Genomic DNA, 13101 nt, shown 5'->3' on the forward strand with positions numbered 1-13101 from the left:
TAAAAAAAAAAAAAAAAATAAAACTTTTGTGTTTGGTCCCCCCCCCCCCCCCCCCCCCATTCGTTTTGCATTATCTTTAATGGCAGAGAGCCCTGAGAACCAGCTTCAACTACAGGTGAGAAATGAACCCAATGTTTGATGGATGTCACCAACATCAGTGTAGAGATCCCTGACGTGAAAATCAAAACAGTAAAATGAATACTATCCACGCAGAGCCATGTAGAATATAACTTGGGTCTGGTCGTAATGTGAGAGATGAAATCAATGCAGTGTGGAGACCTCTCATGAAAACGGTCCGGGTTCTCTTCTTACTGCAAGTCTGTTTAATGGCCACCAGGGGGCGGCATTGTGGTTTTCCTTCCCTGTTGGTGCCAAATTGCATTAACAAAGTTCAAACCACAAGCTAAAATCAAGCAAGAGGGGTGTTTGTTGAAAAGAAAATGCAATAGTGTAACCTCACTATTGTAACTATTACAGCTGCTGAGGGGCTGAGGAAAGTTGAACAACACGGACACCCGCAGTGGATCAGACTTGATGATCCAAGCTACAGGTAAGATTCATAACTCTTTAAATATGATCTTCTCTCAGCACTGCAAGTTAATGCAACGTTCCTTCTAGTTCATTGCTGCTGCTGACCCACAGCTTTGCAGCTGGACAGAACCAGGTCGGCAAACGGTTAACGGTGTGAAACCTTCATTAACTTCCTCTGCAGGGGCGTATAAATCTATTGGGTCTGCAGGGGCGTTCTTTACTAGTTTGAAGTGCTTGGCGCCACTTTAACTTTAGCAAGTCGGGTTGAATCATCCGCCTCTCAGCTCTGGTGAAACCTCTCCCAACATCACATCACACCATTTTCTTTCTGCACCTGGCAGAGCCACACCAGCCCCCACGAGGGCCGAGAAGAATGTCACACTAATCTAATATCCTCACCACATTACTCATTTGGGCAGCTTTCTGACGTTTAGTACATTTCCTCATCTTGATTCCTGGCTGGTGGTAGATTGTGTGTTATCTGGACCTCTGGGATCCAAGTATTCTTATAAATATATACTGTATCTGGCTTCTGGTATTTTTACTCACAAGAATATATATATACACCAGAGCTGAAAAGATTAGTCGATTCATCTATTGGAGCAACAAGAAATTAAACTATTTTTAGAGCAACAAATCCAAATATTTGGTGGTTTTTACCTTCTTTGCTGTTTATAATATTATATACTGAATATATTTTAGTTCTGGACAGTCGGACAGAAGTTTAAGAATGAGTCTTTGTTTTCACTGTGCTGACGGCTCAGTATAGCCAATTTTATGCCATTGTTTGAAACCACATGTTTCCAGCATGTGATGTCCCATAAAATGTAATGTGTCATAAAAAGATACGCAACTTCAGAAAGACAGATGTGTTTCTCGGCAGAGAAGAACTTTAAGCGTTTGCGTCTTTGCGGTCTTGGTGGAACATTTCCACACGGTGTCTCTGTTGCACTGACGGTCCAAAATGAGCTCTGGTGTCAGTTTGAGAGGCTCCGACCATCACAAATCATGCTTATAATCACACTATTATAAATACCAGTTGGTCAAGTGTTGATTGTATCAATGGTATCAGAACGGGACTTAATCTTAGACAGTCTTAAACCAGTCAGAATATTTACGTTTTCATTTTTTGTTCATGTGTGTAAGATAGCCATGAACTCTGTGTTGTCACTTGGAAATGTTATGTGACATTTCAATTGGTTTGAGTGTATGAACTTTCTAACTCACTTGTATATGAGGCGATGAATTGTGTTTTATTGGCTTATTTTTTTCAGATTAAAACAACGCTGAACACCAGAGGAGGCGACAAACTCCAATAACACCTCATTAGTCACCGCTGATGAACACGCACACACACACCGAGGTATGCTTGCTTTTAAGAGAACTGTTTATCTACTATCAACTAGTGCCTCTGTTAATTCTCTTATCTCTTCAAGGCACACACCACCAACAACATCTCCTCCTCCCCCGCTCCCCAGACCAGAGCCATTGACCTGCTAACACACACAGCCATATGGTACGGCCAGGACGGGACTCCATGCACTAATTAGGGGGATGGTGCCGGACACTTGTCTCTGCTGCAGTGTAAGTTAAGCAGCACGACTCCTCTCCTCTCCTGACCACCATTAAGTGGTTTACCCAGATTCTCAGGTATGTGCTGTTTAAGAGGCAGTGGCTGATGGGAAAGGAAAAGGCGAGCTATGTTGTCACACTCCTGTGCTCTCATTGTTAAGCAGGTTGATTGTTTGTTTTGGTCTCGACCCACACGTTGGGGAGTACGCAGATGTCTCTACAAATAAACAAACTGTCACACACACACACACTGCCATGTTCACCTTTGCCCCTCAGTGCTTGTGAGCCTTTATCTCGCTCGTGCAGAAATGTCGGTTTTGGCAAAGACAAATACGACTAAATGAACACGTTTGATATTGCAAGTGCCTGTTTCCATTAATAGTAAAAGAAAGACTGTGAGAGGTGACTATCTTAAAACAACGTTGCATCATCATCTTTTCTTTCACACTTCTGCTTTTGCGGGTCATGTTATTTTATGGGAAATCTTGAGTCCTCGATTCAGCACATTTTTAAATTTCCTTCTTGCCACTGAAGCATTTTGAATGGTCAGTTTAAGACACAGAGAGCTCTCCTCTTGGCCGCTGATGTCCGTCGCTGCCTCACCTCGCTCTGACAAGGAGACGGGGAGGGGGGAGGAGAGAGAGGCCGGGTGAAGCAGTGTGTGTGAGAGAGAGAGAGAGAGAAAGAGAGAGAGGAGAAAGAGGGGGTTGGCTTTAGTGCGATGTGAATGGAATAGAATCAGGGAGAGAGGGAGGAGGACAGCACAAATCAACCTGCCTCTTGACTTAACCAACAGAATAGAAGAGCCGGTAGACACAGAGATCGGGAAGTCTGTGTGTGTCTGTGTGTGTGTGTGTGTGTGTGTGTGTGTGTGTGTGTGTGTGTGTCGCGTCTTATTTTTGGAGAGAGGAAGAGAACGGCAGACAGGAGGAACTGAAGGAGGAGGAGAAAGAGCCTCACCGTGGAGATAGATAGCAGAAAAATGCTGTCATGGGGAGAGAAGGGGAGGGAGTCGGCAGAGAGGAACAGAATGAAACAAGGCAGGGTCGAGCAGAGCTGAAATGTGGAGGTAAGCCTTTTCTTTTCTGTATTGAGATCACGGAGAATTCAAATTCCAGCCTCCCCGTGTCCTCTTTCTGACGATAATGAATTCAGATGGATGGATCCGCACACCGTGCGTGCCACATACCTCTGTATAGGCATGCTTATGCTCTTATGCTCACACAATCCAACCAGAGACAATGTATGAGAGCGATAGAGGATATGAAATAATGGCTTGGCATTATCATATCACCATCCAGTTTGTCCTCCCTCTGCCTCTCTACCCACTGTGTCGTTGTCAGCTCTTTAAAAATGCGTTTTTACCCAGGGAGCCCTGTTTATGCCATTTACACGCGACATTGTAGATTGGAATCCAGCTCGCAACCTTTGTCGCATTTCATCCCCGGCCTCCCCCTCCCTGGTGTCCTCCCCCCCCCCCCCCCACACTAAACCCCCCATCATCTCTCCTGTCTCTCTCCATTGTGCACCCTCCAACGAGGCAGGATTGTCTTAAAAACGGTGTTGTGACATTGTCAAGAAGCCACTGCGAAACCTCGCCGTGGAGCGCTTGTGGCTGCAGGACTCAGAGATGAGGGCAAGGTGGAGGGAGAAGGGGAGGGGAGGGATAGATGGAGGGACACTGAGAGAATGAAAGAGAGACAGAGAGAAAGAAGATGCAGGAACAAAAAGAGGAGCAGGATTTTTATGTTTTGTTGTCTAGATACATATATATTGAAGGATTAATAAAAGGCCATCAGTCTGTGTTGTGCAGCAGGGGATTTGTGTGGATGAAGAGCATTGTCACAGTGCTGCATGTGATGTGCACAAACAATGATGGAATGGAGAACCACAACCAGAATTGGGGTGTTGTTTTCAAGGTGGCAGAGAAAATGAGGGATGCGGGAGTCAGGCTCCCCCCCCTCCTCACCACCCCCTGCTCTCTCCAGTGTAGGATGGGGCTGTGTGTTTACGAGACGTTAGGGTTTTCAGGGGATGGATAAGGCTGCTGAAGGGTAAGAAAGGCAGGGATGGAGAGCTGGGGGGGGGGGGGGGGGACAAGCAGCTTACATAAGCCAGTGCACTCAAAGGACGGGTCATTTAATTTACATTGAGCCGCACGGCTCCGCGTTCAGTGTGGTATTCGCTGTGGTTGACATTAGCATTTTAAACAATAAAATGCAGTTTGACCTGCGCATGATGGAAGGAAGGACGGCTGATAACTGAATGTGACTTGATGGCGAGGCTGGCCGGAGGGTGCAATGTTTTTCATCAGGGTGAACTTTGAATGCACCTTGTCTTACTGTACCCACAGTCATACTTTTATGGTAAATGATAAGTGTGTCTGCATGAAGTGCACTGATATAACGGGGCCGACGGCATGCTGCCTATTCATCCAACTCAGCTCGTGTCGACTTTTGTTCTGCTGCCATCCACTGTGCTGCATTTATGTAGATGAATATCTAATTAGTCCAATCTTCAGTCAAACGGTATATCTATCAAACTCAAACACTGTCCGTACCCTAATCCAGGATACTTGTGTGTTATTTGACAGCGCAGGTACAGATAGTGTAAATTACATTGTAAGGCCTGATAATAGCAGAATAACTGAAGCCATTGTGCCCCCTGTAGTCCATGATTTGGTATCTCCATGAAAATTTAATGATGGAATTTTTTTGCCAAACAAAACTGCTTCATATATTCCCCTCTCTCCCGAAGACGTGTTTTCTAAGTCAAACTGATTGATCTGTGCTCTTGCGGTAAAGTAGTTTATCAATTACTGCCAGTTGGTTTTCATTATTTTCCATAATTTAATCACCTCAAACAATTACATGAATGAATATGAATAACACGTCTGCCTGCTATTAGTGATCAGTTACTGCTTTGGATGTTGGTGAGAGGAGATCAATTAATCGTTCAATAGTTTGGCTGCTAACATCATAATCACATTGCTTGTTTTGTTCGACCAAAAGTCTAAAACTTATTTAGTTTACCGTAGTGGAAAACGGAACAAATGAGAAAAGAAGTTGGAATCACAGAATGGAATTTGATAAATGATTAAAACGATTAATCAGTAATCCAAATGGTTGCAGTTGATTAATTGATTTAATCGTTTTTGCTCCAGTTTGGATACTTCGACCTGCAGGGTATAAGCACATTTTGATCTGGTCTGGACACACTTAACGGTCAGTCCTCGTGAAGTTTCTGCGTGAATCTATTGGCCCTCTGTCGTTCTTCAGTCCAGCAGCCACACACACACACACACACACACACACACAGCTATTTGACAGGCTTAATATGTGAAACTCGGAACAAATCCAAAAATACTCTCTTACTTTTTGCAGTACAAGCGCATAGAAATAAACTGAAATGTCCATGACCCAAAAATAGCTACGTGCACAAGAGTTCTCCTTTTCTGAGTGCAAAAATTTACAACCGAGGGGTGTCTTTTCTCATGAAAGTCTTCTTCTGTTGTACTATTCTGGGTTGACTAGGAGGGAGCAGAGTCAGAGGAGGCTCTTGAATCGATCGGCCTACTTTTATTTCCTGCACCAAACAAGAGCCAAGAGAGCTCGAGTGTGTACAGTACATGTTGTGTCATGTTGTGGATACAGATTTGGTGCTTGTTGTCTATCAGAGCCATTAAAATAGTCGGTGCTTATGCCCAACGTGACCTCTTGACATCAAAAAACTGTCATTACTGTTACCATAGAGAGATACAAAGAATGGTAGAAGAGAGCTTTGTTGTTTTGCCCTTTTAAATGCAAGTGGAGAAGTGAATAACCTCTGTTTACTTAACGCTGAATAATGATGATGACAGTCTGTTAGCAGCATCACAGTAGTGTGGTAAGATTGAGCCACTCGATCCATGCTAATATCTCCTGATGCTGTTCGTCTGCCAGGATTTAAACTTAAGCTCGCGTTGTTTGTCCTGTTTCTGTACTGATGAGTACTGTGACTCCTTACATGACTCTCTGTCCACAAAGCATCAGCTTCAGCAAATAGCTGACAACAGTCAACAGTCAGCAGGCTTCGCTTGACAGTACGACGAAAAATGCAGGTGACAAAAAAGGTTATTCCTAAAAGGTGCTTCCGGTTTGAGTTGCACCATTCAAGAATGCTCACATATGTACATTTGTCCAAAATCCAGCATAGATACGGACAAAGTGACTTTGTTCCAAGGTTACCAGGCAGATTTTGTTTCTGGTCTGAGTCAGCATCGTATCGTTCCTCTCATTTGGAGCCATTTTGCATGGATACACCCCTCGGCAGGCTCCCTGTGGGGGCTCAGCGAGGAAGGCAGTTGGACAGGCGGAGCCTTCTCCTCATCAAATGGCAGGATGCTGGCAGTGTAAGCCTCTGGGTGGATCCTCTTAGCTGGTGCTCTCTGTTGTCACCTGTCCCCATGTTGGCCATTGGTCTGAAAGTTTCTGGCCCTTTTTTTTCTGAGGCTGTTGCCCTTTTTTAGTCGTCCAGTATTACTTTGCAGACTGCACAGTTGAGAAAAATTAGTACGACAAATATTCAGTGAGAATTTTTTTTTCTTTATCATTTGGGGAGTTCATTCTCAGCGGCTATGAGAGTCTCCTTTTAAGCTTTCAAAAAATCTTCCTGGATGATTTTGGAACACCGACTGTCTGCACAAAACTGATGAGTTTAAAACGACACAAAGGAATGATCGTCATCGACATCCTTTCTGAAACCTCTCACAAAATCCATCAGCTGTGCTGAGTGTAAAGTGTCAAGGGTGAACACATAAATACGTGCTTCAATTACAAAGAACGAAACCATTGTCGAATAAATTATGTTGGGATAGTTAATAATCATTGTGTTTTCTATGGAGAAAGAATACGAAATTGATTTCTTACAACAAAAACCTGATATAATAGTCCAAAAAGATGTGGAAGCTGCTGCCTTCATGAAACCTTTTTATGTTAGTATCTGCTCTGAACACTTACCTTTCTATTTGTTATATTTAGACATAGTTAGATGTAAAAAAAAACAACACATACTATGTTCACGTTATATAATGTCCCCTTTCAGAAATACATTGGAGCTTGTTGTTCTTAATCACGATGTCCCTCTCAGTTGTGACATACATACATTAAACCATTGAGCGGTGCAGTGCCTCCTTCTCATTGTTCGCGTTGCTATTACAGGAGAAGTGCCCTCAAGGGTATTTAGAGCCACTGAAAGCAGAGCAGGACCAACCATTCACACTCGCACCACGTCACTTCATCGCCGTAATGGCAGATGGAGGTTTTTTTTTTTTTTTTTAAAGGCAGAAAACATCCTGTGCTCACAGGAGTGTAAAAATACATCATGAAGTATATTTTTATTTTTTGGCCGATGCTTGAAATGTCAGAGATTATCAACGTGTTTATTTATGACCGAGGGGCCTCTTTGCTCTGTCACAACTATGAGGAGGAAGTTGCAACCGCAACTGTTTCATTTACATGTTAAAGGCAGCGATTTTAAAAAAAGAAGTGAGAGAAGAGACCAGTTTGAGCCTGTACCTTTCAGTGGGACACTGGCTGTTTAACCTTATAGGACCAAACGCAACACACTGGCTGAGAGGGGAGGGGAGAGAGTCTCACATCTGCTTTGAAATGAATTCCTGCCACACTTTTCATACTCTGAGTCATTTTTTTTGAATGTGACACAAATACGTGCCCTGCAGTCACAGCGGTTGTGTATCAATTTTATACCTTGGTGAAGAAAAATTAGCACCATAAATAATAGTGTTGGCTGCAGGCATATAGAGTGATAAACCTCTGAGCAGGTTCAGTCTGTAATGGCTCCGTGAATCCTTCCACGCAAGCTTTAGTGCGCACTAGTAATTCACACGCATGTCACCTGATGACGCTCTGTCATGTGTTTTCATTCACGTCACTCAGACAGAACCTGCTCCTTCATATAGACCGTATAGCCAACATAGCATCACAGGAAATCGGCCACTATCTGCATCGCCACAGTTGGCATATTGGTGCATGAGCTGCTCGTTTTTATGTAGGTCAGAAGGTGCAGAGCCGCTGGTGTAAATGACACAAGCGCACCAGACAAGAGATAGGCTGTAAACTGCAGTAAGTGCTTGCCTGCAAAGTTCAGATGTAAAGCCGCTCAGAATAGTCTGTTGATACGATTTTTTTTCACGTTTGGATAAGCGTGATTTTTTTTTTCTCATTTTAATATTTGTGACCAGCTCTTCTAGGAAAAGGTGGTTTTCATGCAATGAGTTTTAGAAGTACAAGTGCATAACCCAGATTTAAACTTGCTTATATTTGATGAGAATCCTAATTAAAGCATTCTTACAATATTTGTATATTTTATGGGGATGAAATATCACATTGATTGACCATCCATATTACATAAACGCTCATTAGTAAGGTCATCAATTTAACAGTAATTTCTTTTTAGGAGTAATCTCCTTCTTGGATAGGCCTTTGGAGACTTCATTAATGCCTGAGCTGGGATCGTCAACAACAAACGCTAGTCTATTTTTCCAAATAATGACAGCAATTTGTGTTGTAAGCAACACTTATTTAGAGAAACTGAGGACAGCTTTCCGAGATTTTCTCCCATAAACAGGATTAGAAATGGGGATGAGCGTGGGTAGTGTTAGTGCTGCAGCCATTTCATGGCATCTGGGTTACATTTCAGCAGACAATAGGGACAGTGAGGAAGTGGAGGAGGTCAGCGTCTCTTCCTCTGAAAGTAGACGAGGTATTGTAACCGTTCAGAGTCCTATTAAAGCAATATTGAGCAATCGCTTTTCCCCTGCCTCGGAGCTGGATGCACTGATGACCGAGGAGTAACAGTGAACCGTGTCTCAACATAATAGACGCAGTCATGAAGCTGAGGGTCAGTTCCTTTCCCTGTCACACACACACACACACAAAGGGCAGTCACAGGGGGACAGCTGCTCTTCCCGTCACTGTGTGGACAGTGTGCCACATCTATAAGGCTTTTATAGAGTCAGCAAAGGCACACAAAGACACACTTGCACTCGAACCGTCTCACATTTAGGCCTTAAAGCTCTCTGCCTGTACCCTCCGTCACACACGCAGCCTGCCACAAGGTGTATTTTCAGATACACAGGAAGCAGCAGAGCTCTGCCAGCACACAGTGTTGATGTCATGGCAAATAGCATGTCAAACAATAGTGCATGTTAGGTATTTTCTACTACTGCAAACAGCACGTAGGTTATGTTAGAAACAATAGCGCTTACATTTGTATTTGGGGGTGAATCAGTCTTCTGTTGTACTATTTATTACAAGAGGAAGTTAGGTTTTAATATGGACAATAGTATAGAGGGAGCTTTTCTGAGCATACTTCCTCTTTGCATTTTCTGAAGGTGGAGGTCCACTGATTAAGTACAATGATACGCTGAGTCAAAACAATAATACAAAACCCGCACTGATTTGTAAAACATTCACATTTGCTGCCAGTGACAGTGTCGAACTCTTTTAGCAGCTTATTTTTGAAGTAAAACCTTGTCTCTTTCCAAAAAAACTTCGAAAAAGAACTGAAACCGGACCAGCCATCGCTGAAGTCACATGGAAGATATGAGGCACACATGCACAAGCAAGTCAGACACAGACTTGGATAAAAATCATAACAAATCAGCTCTGGTCTGCGTGCGTGTGCATCCCAGACGGTTCGAGAGTGGACAAGGGAGCGACCAACCAATGAATAATTAACATCTTGGTAACCCTCGCCGCCTTTCGTCCAGCTTCATTAGTAATTTATTAGGCAGAATACTTTATTTTCAAAATTTTGAAGGACATTTTTTTAAGGAGGACAGCTCTCCTTGAAATTAAAGGTATATGCTTGTGTGGAGATGAATCATGATCCTGCTGTAGAGCCCAGAGCGAGGTTTGTCCTCCACATACAGCCACAACAACAGCGCTACACAGCAGAGCCCATGCAGATAAAGTCAGCATTCTGCTGATTGGTCCTTTTTGACATTTCTACTGGTTGAAATATTTTCCTCTACAGACTTTTTGAAGCTAATCATGCCCCTTCTTTGAAATAGGAAAAGTAAATCCCTTTTTTTTGTGCGATAGACTAACCCTAAAATATCTAATTAGCATCAATATGCCACAACACAACTGTCAAGAGAAATGTGTGTTTAAAATGTTCTCTGTTTCAGTTAACACACGTGCAGGAAATAAACACTTCTTTAAATGTTGTAAACTGCTTTTCTGTTATATGTCAGCATCACCTTGAAGTGTTATTAGACCGAGAAATCAAAAAGCAACAGTTAAGTAGTAGTAACATGTGTACATGTGTCATATCTAAGGCAAAACGTGTGAAGAATTGCTTGCACGGTGGGGAAATGAATGGTTATCAATGGCAGGATCAAACTGTGGGTTACAGTCATACTTGGCTAGAGTGCCGGTGTATGTCGGTGTAAAATATTGCTCACAATAATGAATTCCTTCAAAAACCTGCTCTTTTTCCTGCCACCTTGACAGCTATCCTCTTTTTTTTTTTTTGAATGGGCCCGTTGAACACAGGTTGCCAGGGATGGAGGCTTTTATGTGTCTTTGGAGACCAATAGCTCAGACTGACGTTTGTAAACAGTTTGAATGAAAACGGGAGATAAAACACGTTACAAAAAAGAGAGTGCTGCAGTACCATCCACTTAGCAGCCTCTGGACTTGGCCCAGTTCACTGTCCCGCAGTGTGGTAAAGAGGGGGTCGGTGGTGTAGATTGAGGATGACTAGAGCAAGTGTTGGGCATTAGAATGAAATTGTTTTCTGAATCGGATCTGGCCACATTCATACACATTCACTCTCTTCAAAGCATTGCAGCCAGGTGAGTTCAGTGTCACACATTCAGCAGCAAAACAAGGGATGCAACCTGATCTCAAATGGAACGTAACAAGGTTGCGTGGGATCAATAAATGAGAGTGGGACTGAGCCTGGCTTTAAATTTCCCAAAATCAATCACTATTAGGACTTGATTTAGACCTTGCGGTTAAGAATCGGCAAGGCAGCTTTTAACTACAAAGATAGACAGCGACACTACAGCAGCCGACCTCCGGACTGTGATGCTGGACGTTTCCTCGCTTGGTTAGATATTCACTGAGGTGTGGTAACCGGACTTTGGTGTTCCTGCTGGTTTCTCCATCTTTATGTATCATTTTAATGTCACATGTCAAAACGGCCTGCTGCTTTGAAAGACCCGCTTGCATAATGATGTTCAGGCATGCGCGCGTATTTCACAACTTCACTCTTCAATTCTGACAAAGAAATGAGGCATGACATCAAGTTGCAATTCTGAACAGTTTCTGCATCTTCATGTGATAGAGTTGATAAGGCTGCAAGTAAGCGCACAACTTTTTGTCACTGATCACATCTAATTGCTGCTAAGCTGTTAAGCAGATTGTCGCAGCTTCACCTGAACAGAATACAGATCTGATCTCAATCGTCTATATCAGGACACAATCTTTCCTTCACCACTAGATACCACAAATGACTGCAACATCAGCGGTAATTACGATAAAAGCTGTGGTTAAGTCGACTTCAGTTACTGGCAGAAAGCAAAGAGCTGCTCATTCATGCGGCAGCCAGTCTACCATAGGTGTGGAAGTGTTGAGTAGAAACGATGACGACACCCATCCTCCCAGGGTTCAAAAGTCAGTCATCTCTTCCTGTTTCACAGGACGCAGACTTTCATGAGCGGCTGCAAAATAAGTCAAGCGAACCTGACTTCCCCAAAACAGTGTATGTTTAATAGTACTCTCCTCTGACTTCAGTTTGTGTCCTGACATTGTGCACCAGAGGCCCATTAACCTTGTCCTGGACTTAACATGGAAGTGGACCTCATTCACTGTCATTAGTTAAACCAAACATCTACCCTGAGCAGTAATGTCCGTTCAAAGAGAATCTGGTGCAAAAGAACAAAGGAAGCAACAGTACTCAAATAGACATAATCCTTATAATCCTGGAGTTGCTGCTCCACAGTGCCATTTCACATTCCCCTTTCTGCTCCGAGGGTTTCAGGACGACCTGACGCTGTCATCACCTCTGATGGACACCATGGAGCTCAGCACACAAAGAAATTGATTTTTCAGCAAAAAAAAAAAAAAGTCTAGTTTATCTAGAGAGCATGTGAGCACAACAAAGATAATTACTGTCCACTGGCTACTAACGGAGTTTGAAGATCTGAGAAGCAAGATTAAACACTGCTGTCTACATGCATTATTGAGTTTCTCTGGGATGGAGACTGGCTCTGGTACCGTGAGAGGAGGGCAGCATCCTCCCAAGTGTTTTAGAGAAAGCTCCAAATCTTTAAAAACAATCCTGGAGAGCATCAGCTGCATGTCTGGGTCATCTGTCCAGGACTGGTCCTGTGGCAGAAGAGAGAAACAAAGACACTGTTTTATTCTGTTTATTATTTAAATTGACGCAATGAAAATTGAATCACACTTGTTGGGAATTACATAGCCTCACAAAGGGTTATCAGCAATATGTTGGGAACGTAGAGGAGCGTGTTTGGGTTATCAGCATCTAAGAAACTAAATTCTTGACAATAGAATTATTAATGTCAGTAACAATTATTAATGATTATTAATAATAACGGGGCACCACCCTGCAGACAGGGACCAATAACCAAACGATAAAACTAAGTCTCATAATTAGTGTTCACTCGCAATATCAACAGTCTGAGTACTATTACACATTCAGAGTGAAAGTGAAGGTTTAAGTTCGAGCACAGACCACATATACAGCTATCATCACAATACACATGCACAAAGTAATCACAGACAGCTGTTCTTTAAAATATAACAGAGTTTATTACGTTCTAATACTAATGATCTAGTCAACTAATATCTAAACTAACAACAACTATACATTTATGAGCACGCTATCTAAAATCAACAGACTATTGAAAAGGGGGGGAGTGTGTGTGTGTGTGTGTGTGTGTGTGTGTGTGTGTGTGTGTGTGTG

General features: G+C 42.8%; 1 protein-coding gene across 5 annotated transcripts in view; it reads left to right on the forward strand.

Annotated features, from left to right (window-relative positions):
- Positions 1-2806: 2806 nt before the first annotated feature.
- The window catches only part of sipa1 (signal-induced proliferation-associated 1), a 32737-nt gene continuing 22442 nt past the window's right edge, over positions 2807-13101 (forward strand). For all 5 annotated transcript variants that reach the window (XM_031857072.1, XM_031857075.1, XM_031857078.1 and 2 more), the window contains exon 1: positions 2807-3172. The gene's annotated coding sequence lies outside the window, so the exon portion shown is untranslated. The remainder of the gene's footprint in view (positions 3173-13101) is intronic.

The sequence above is a fragment of the Anarrhichthys ocellatus genome, unplaced genomic scaffold (assembly GCF_004355925.1).
Source record: "Anarrhichthys ocellatus isolate YVR2014 unplaced genomic scaffold, GSC_Weel_1.0 scaffold18, whole genome shotgun sequence".
In the NCBI taxonomy this organism is placed as follows: domain Eukaryota; kingdom Metazoa; phylum Chordata; class Actinopteri; order Perciformes; family Anarhichadidae; genus Anarrhichthys; species Anarrhichthys ocellatus.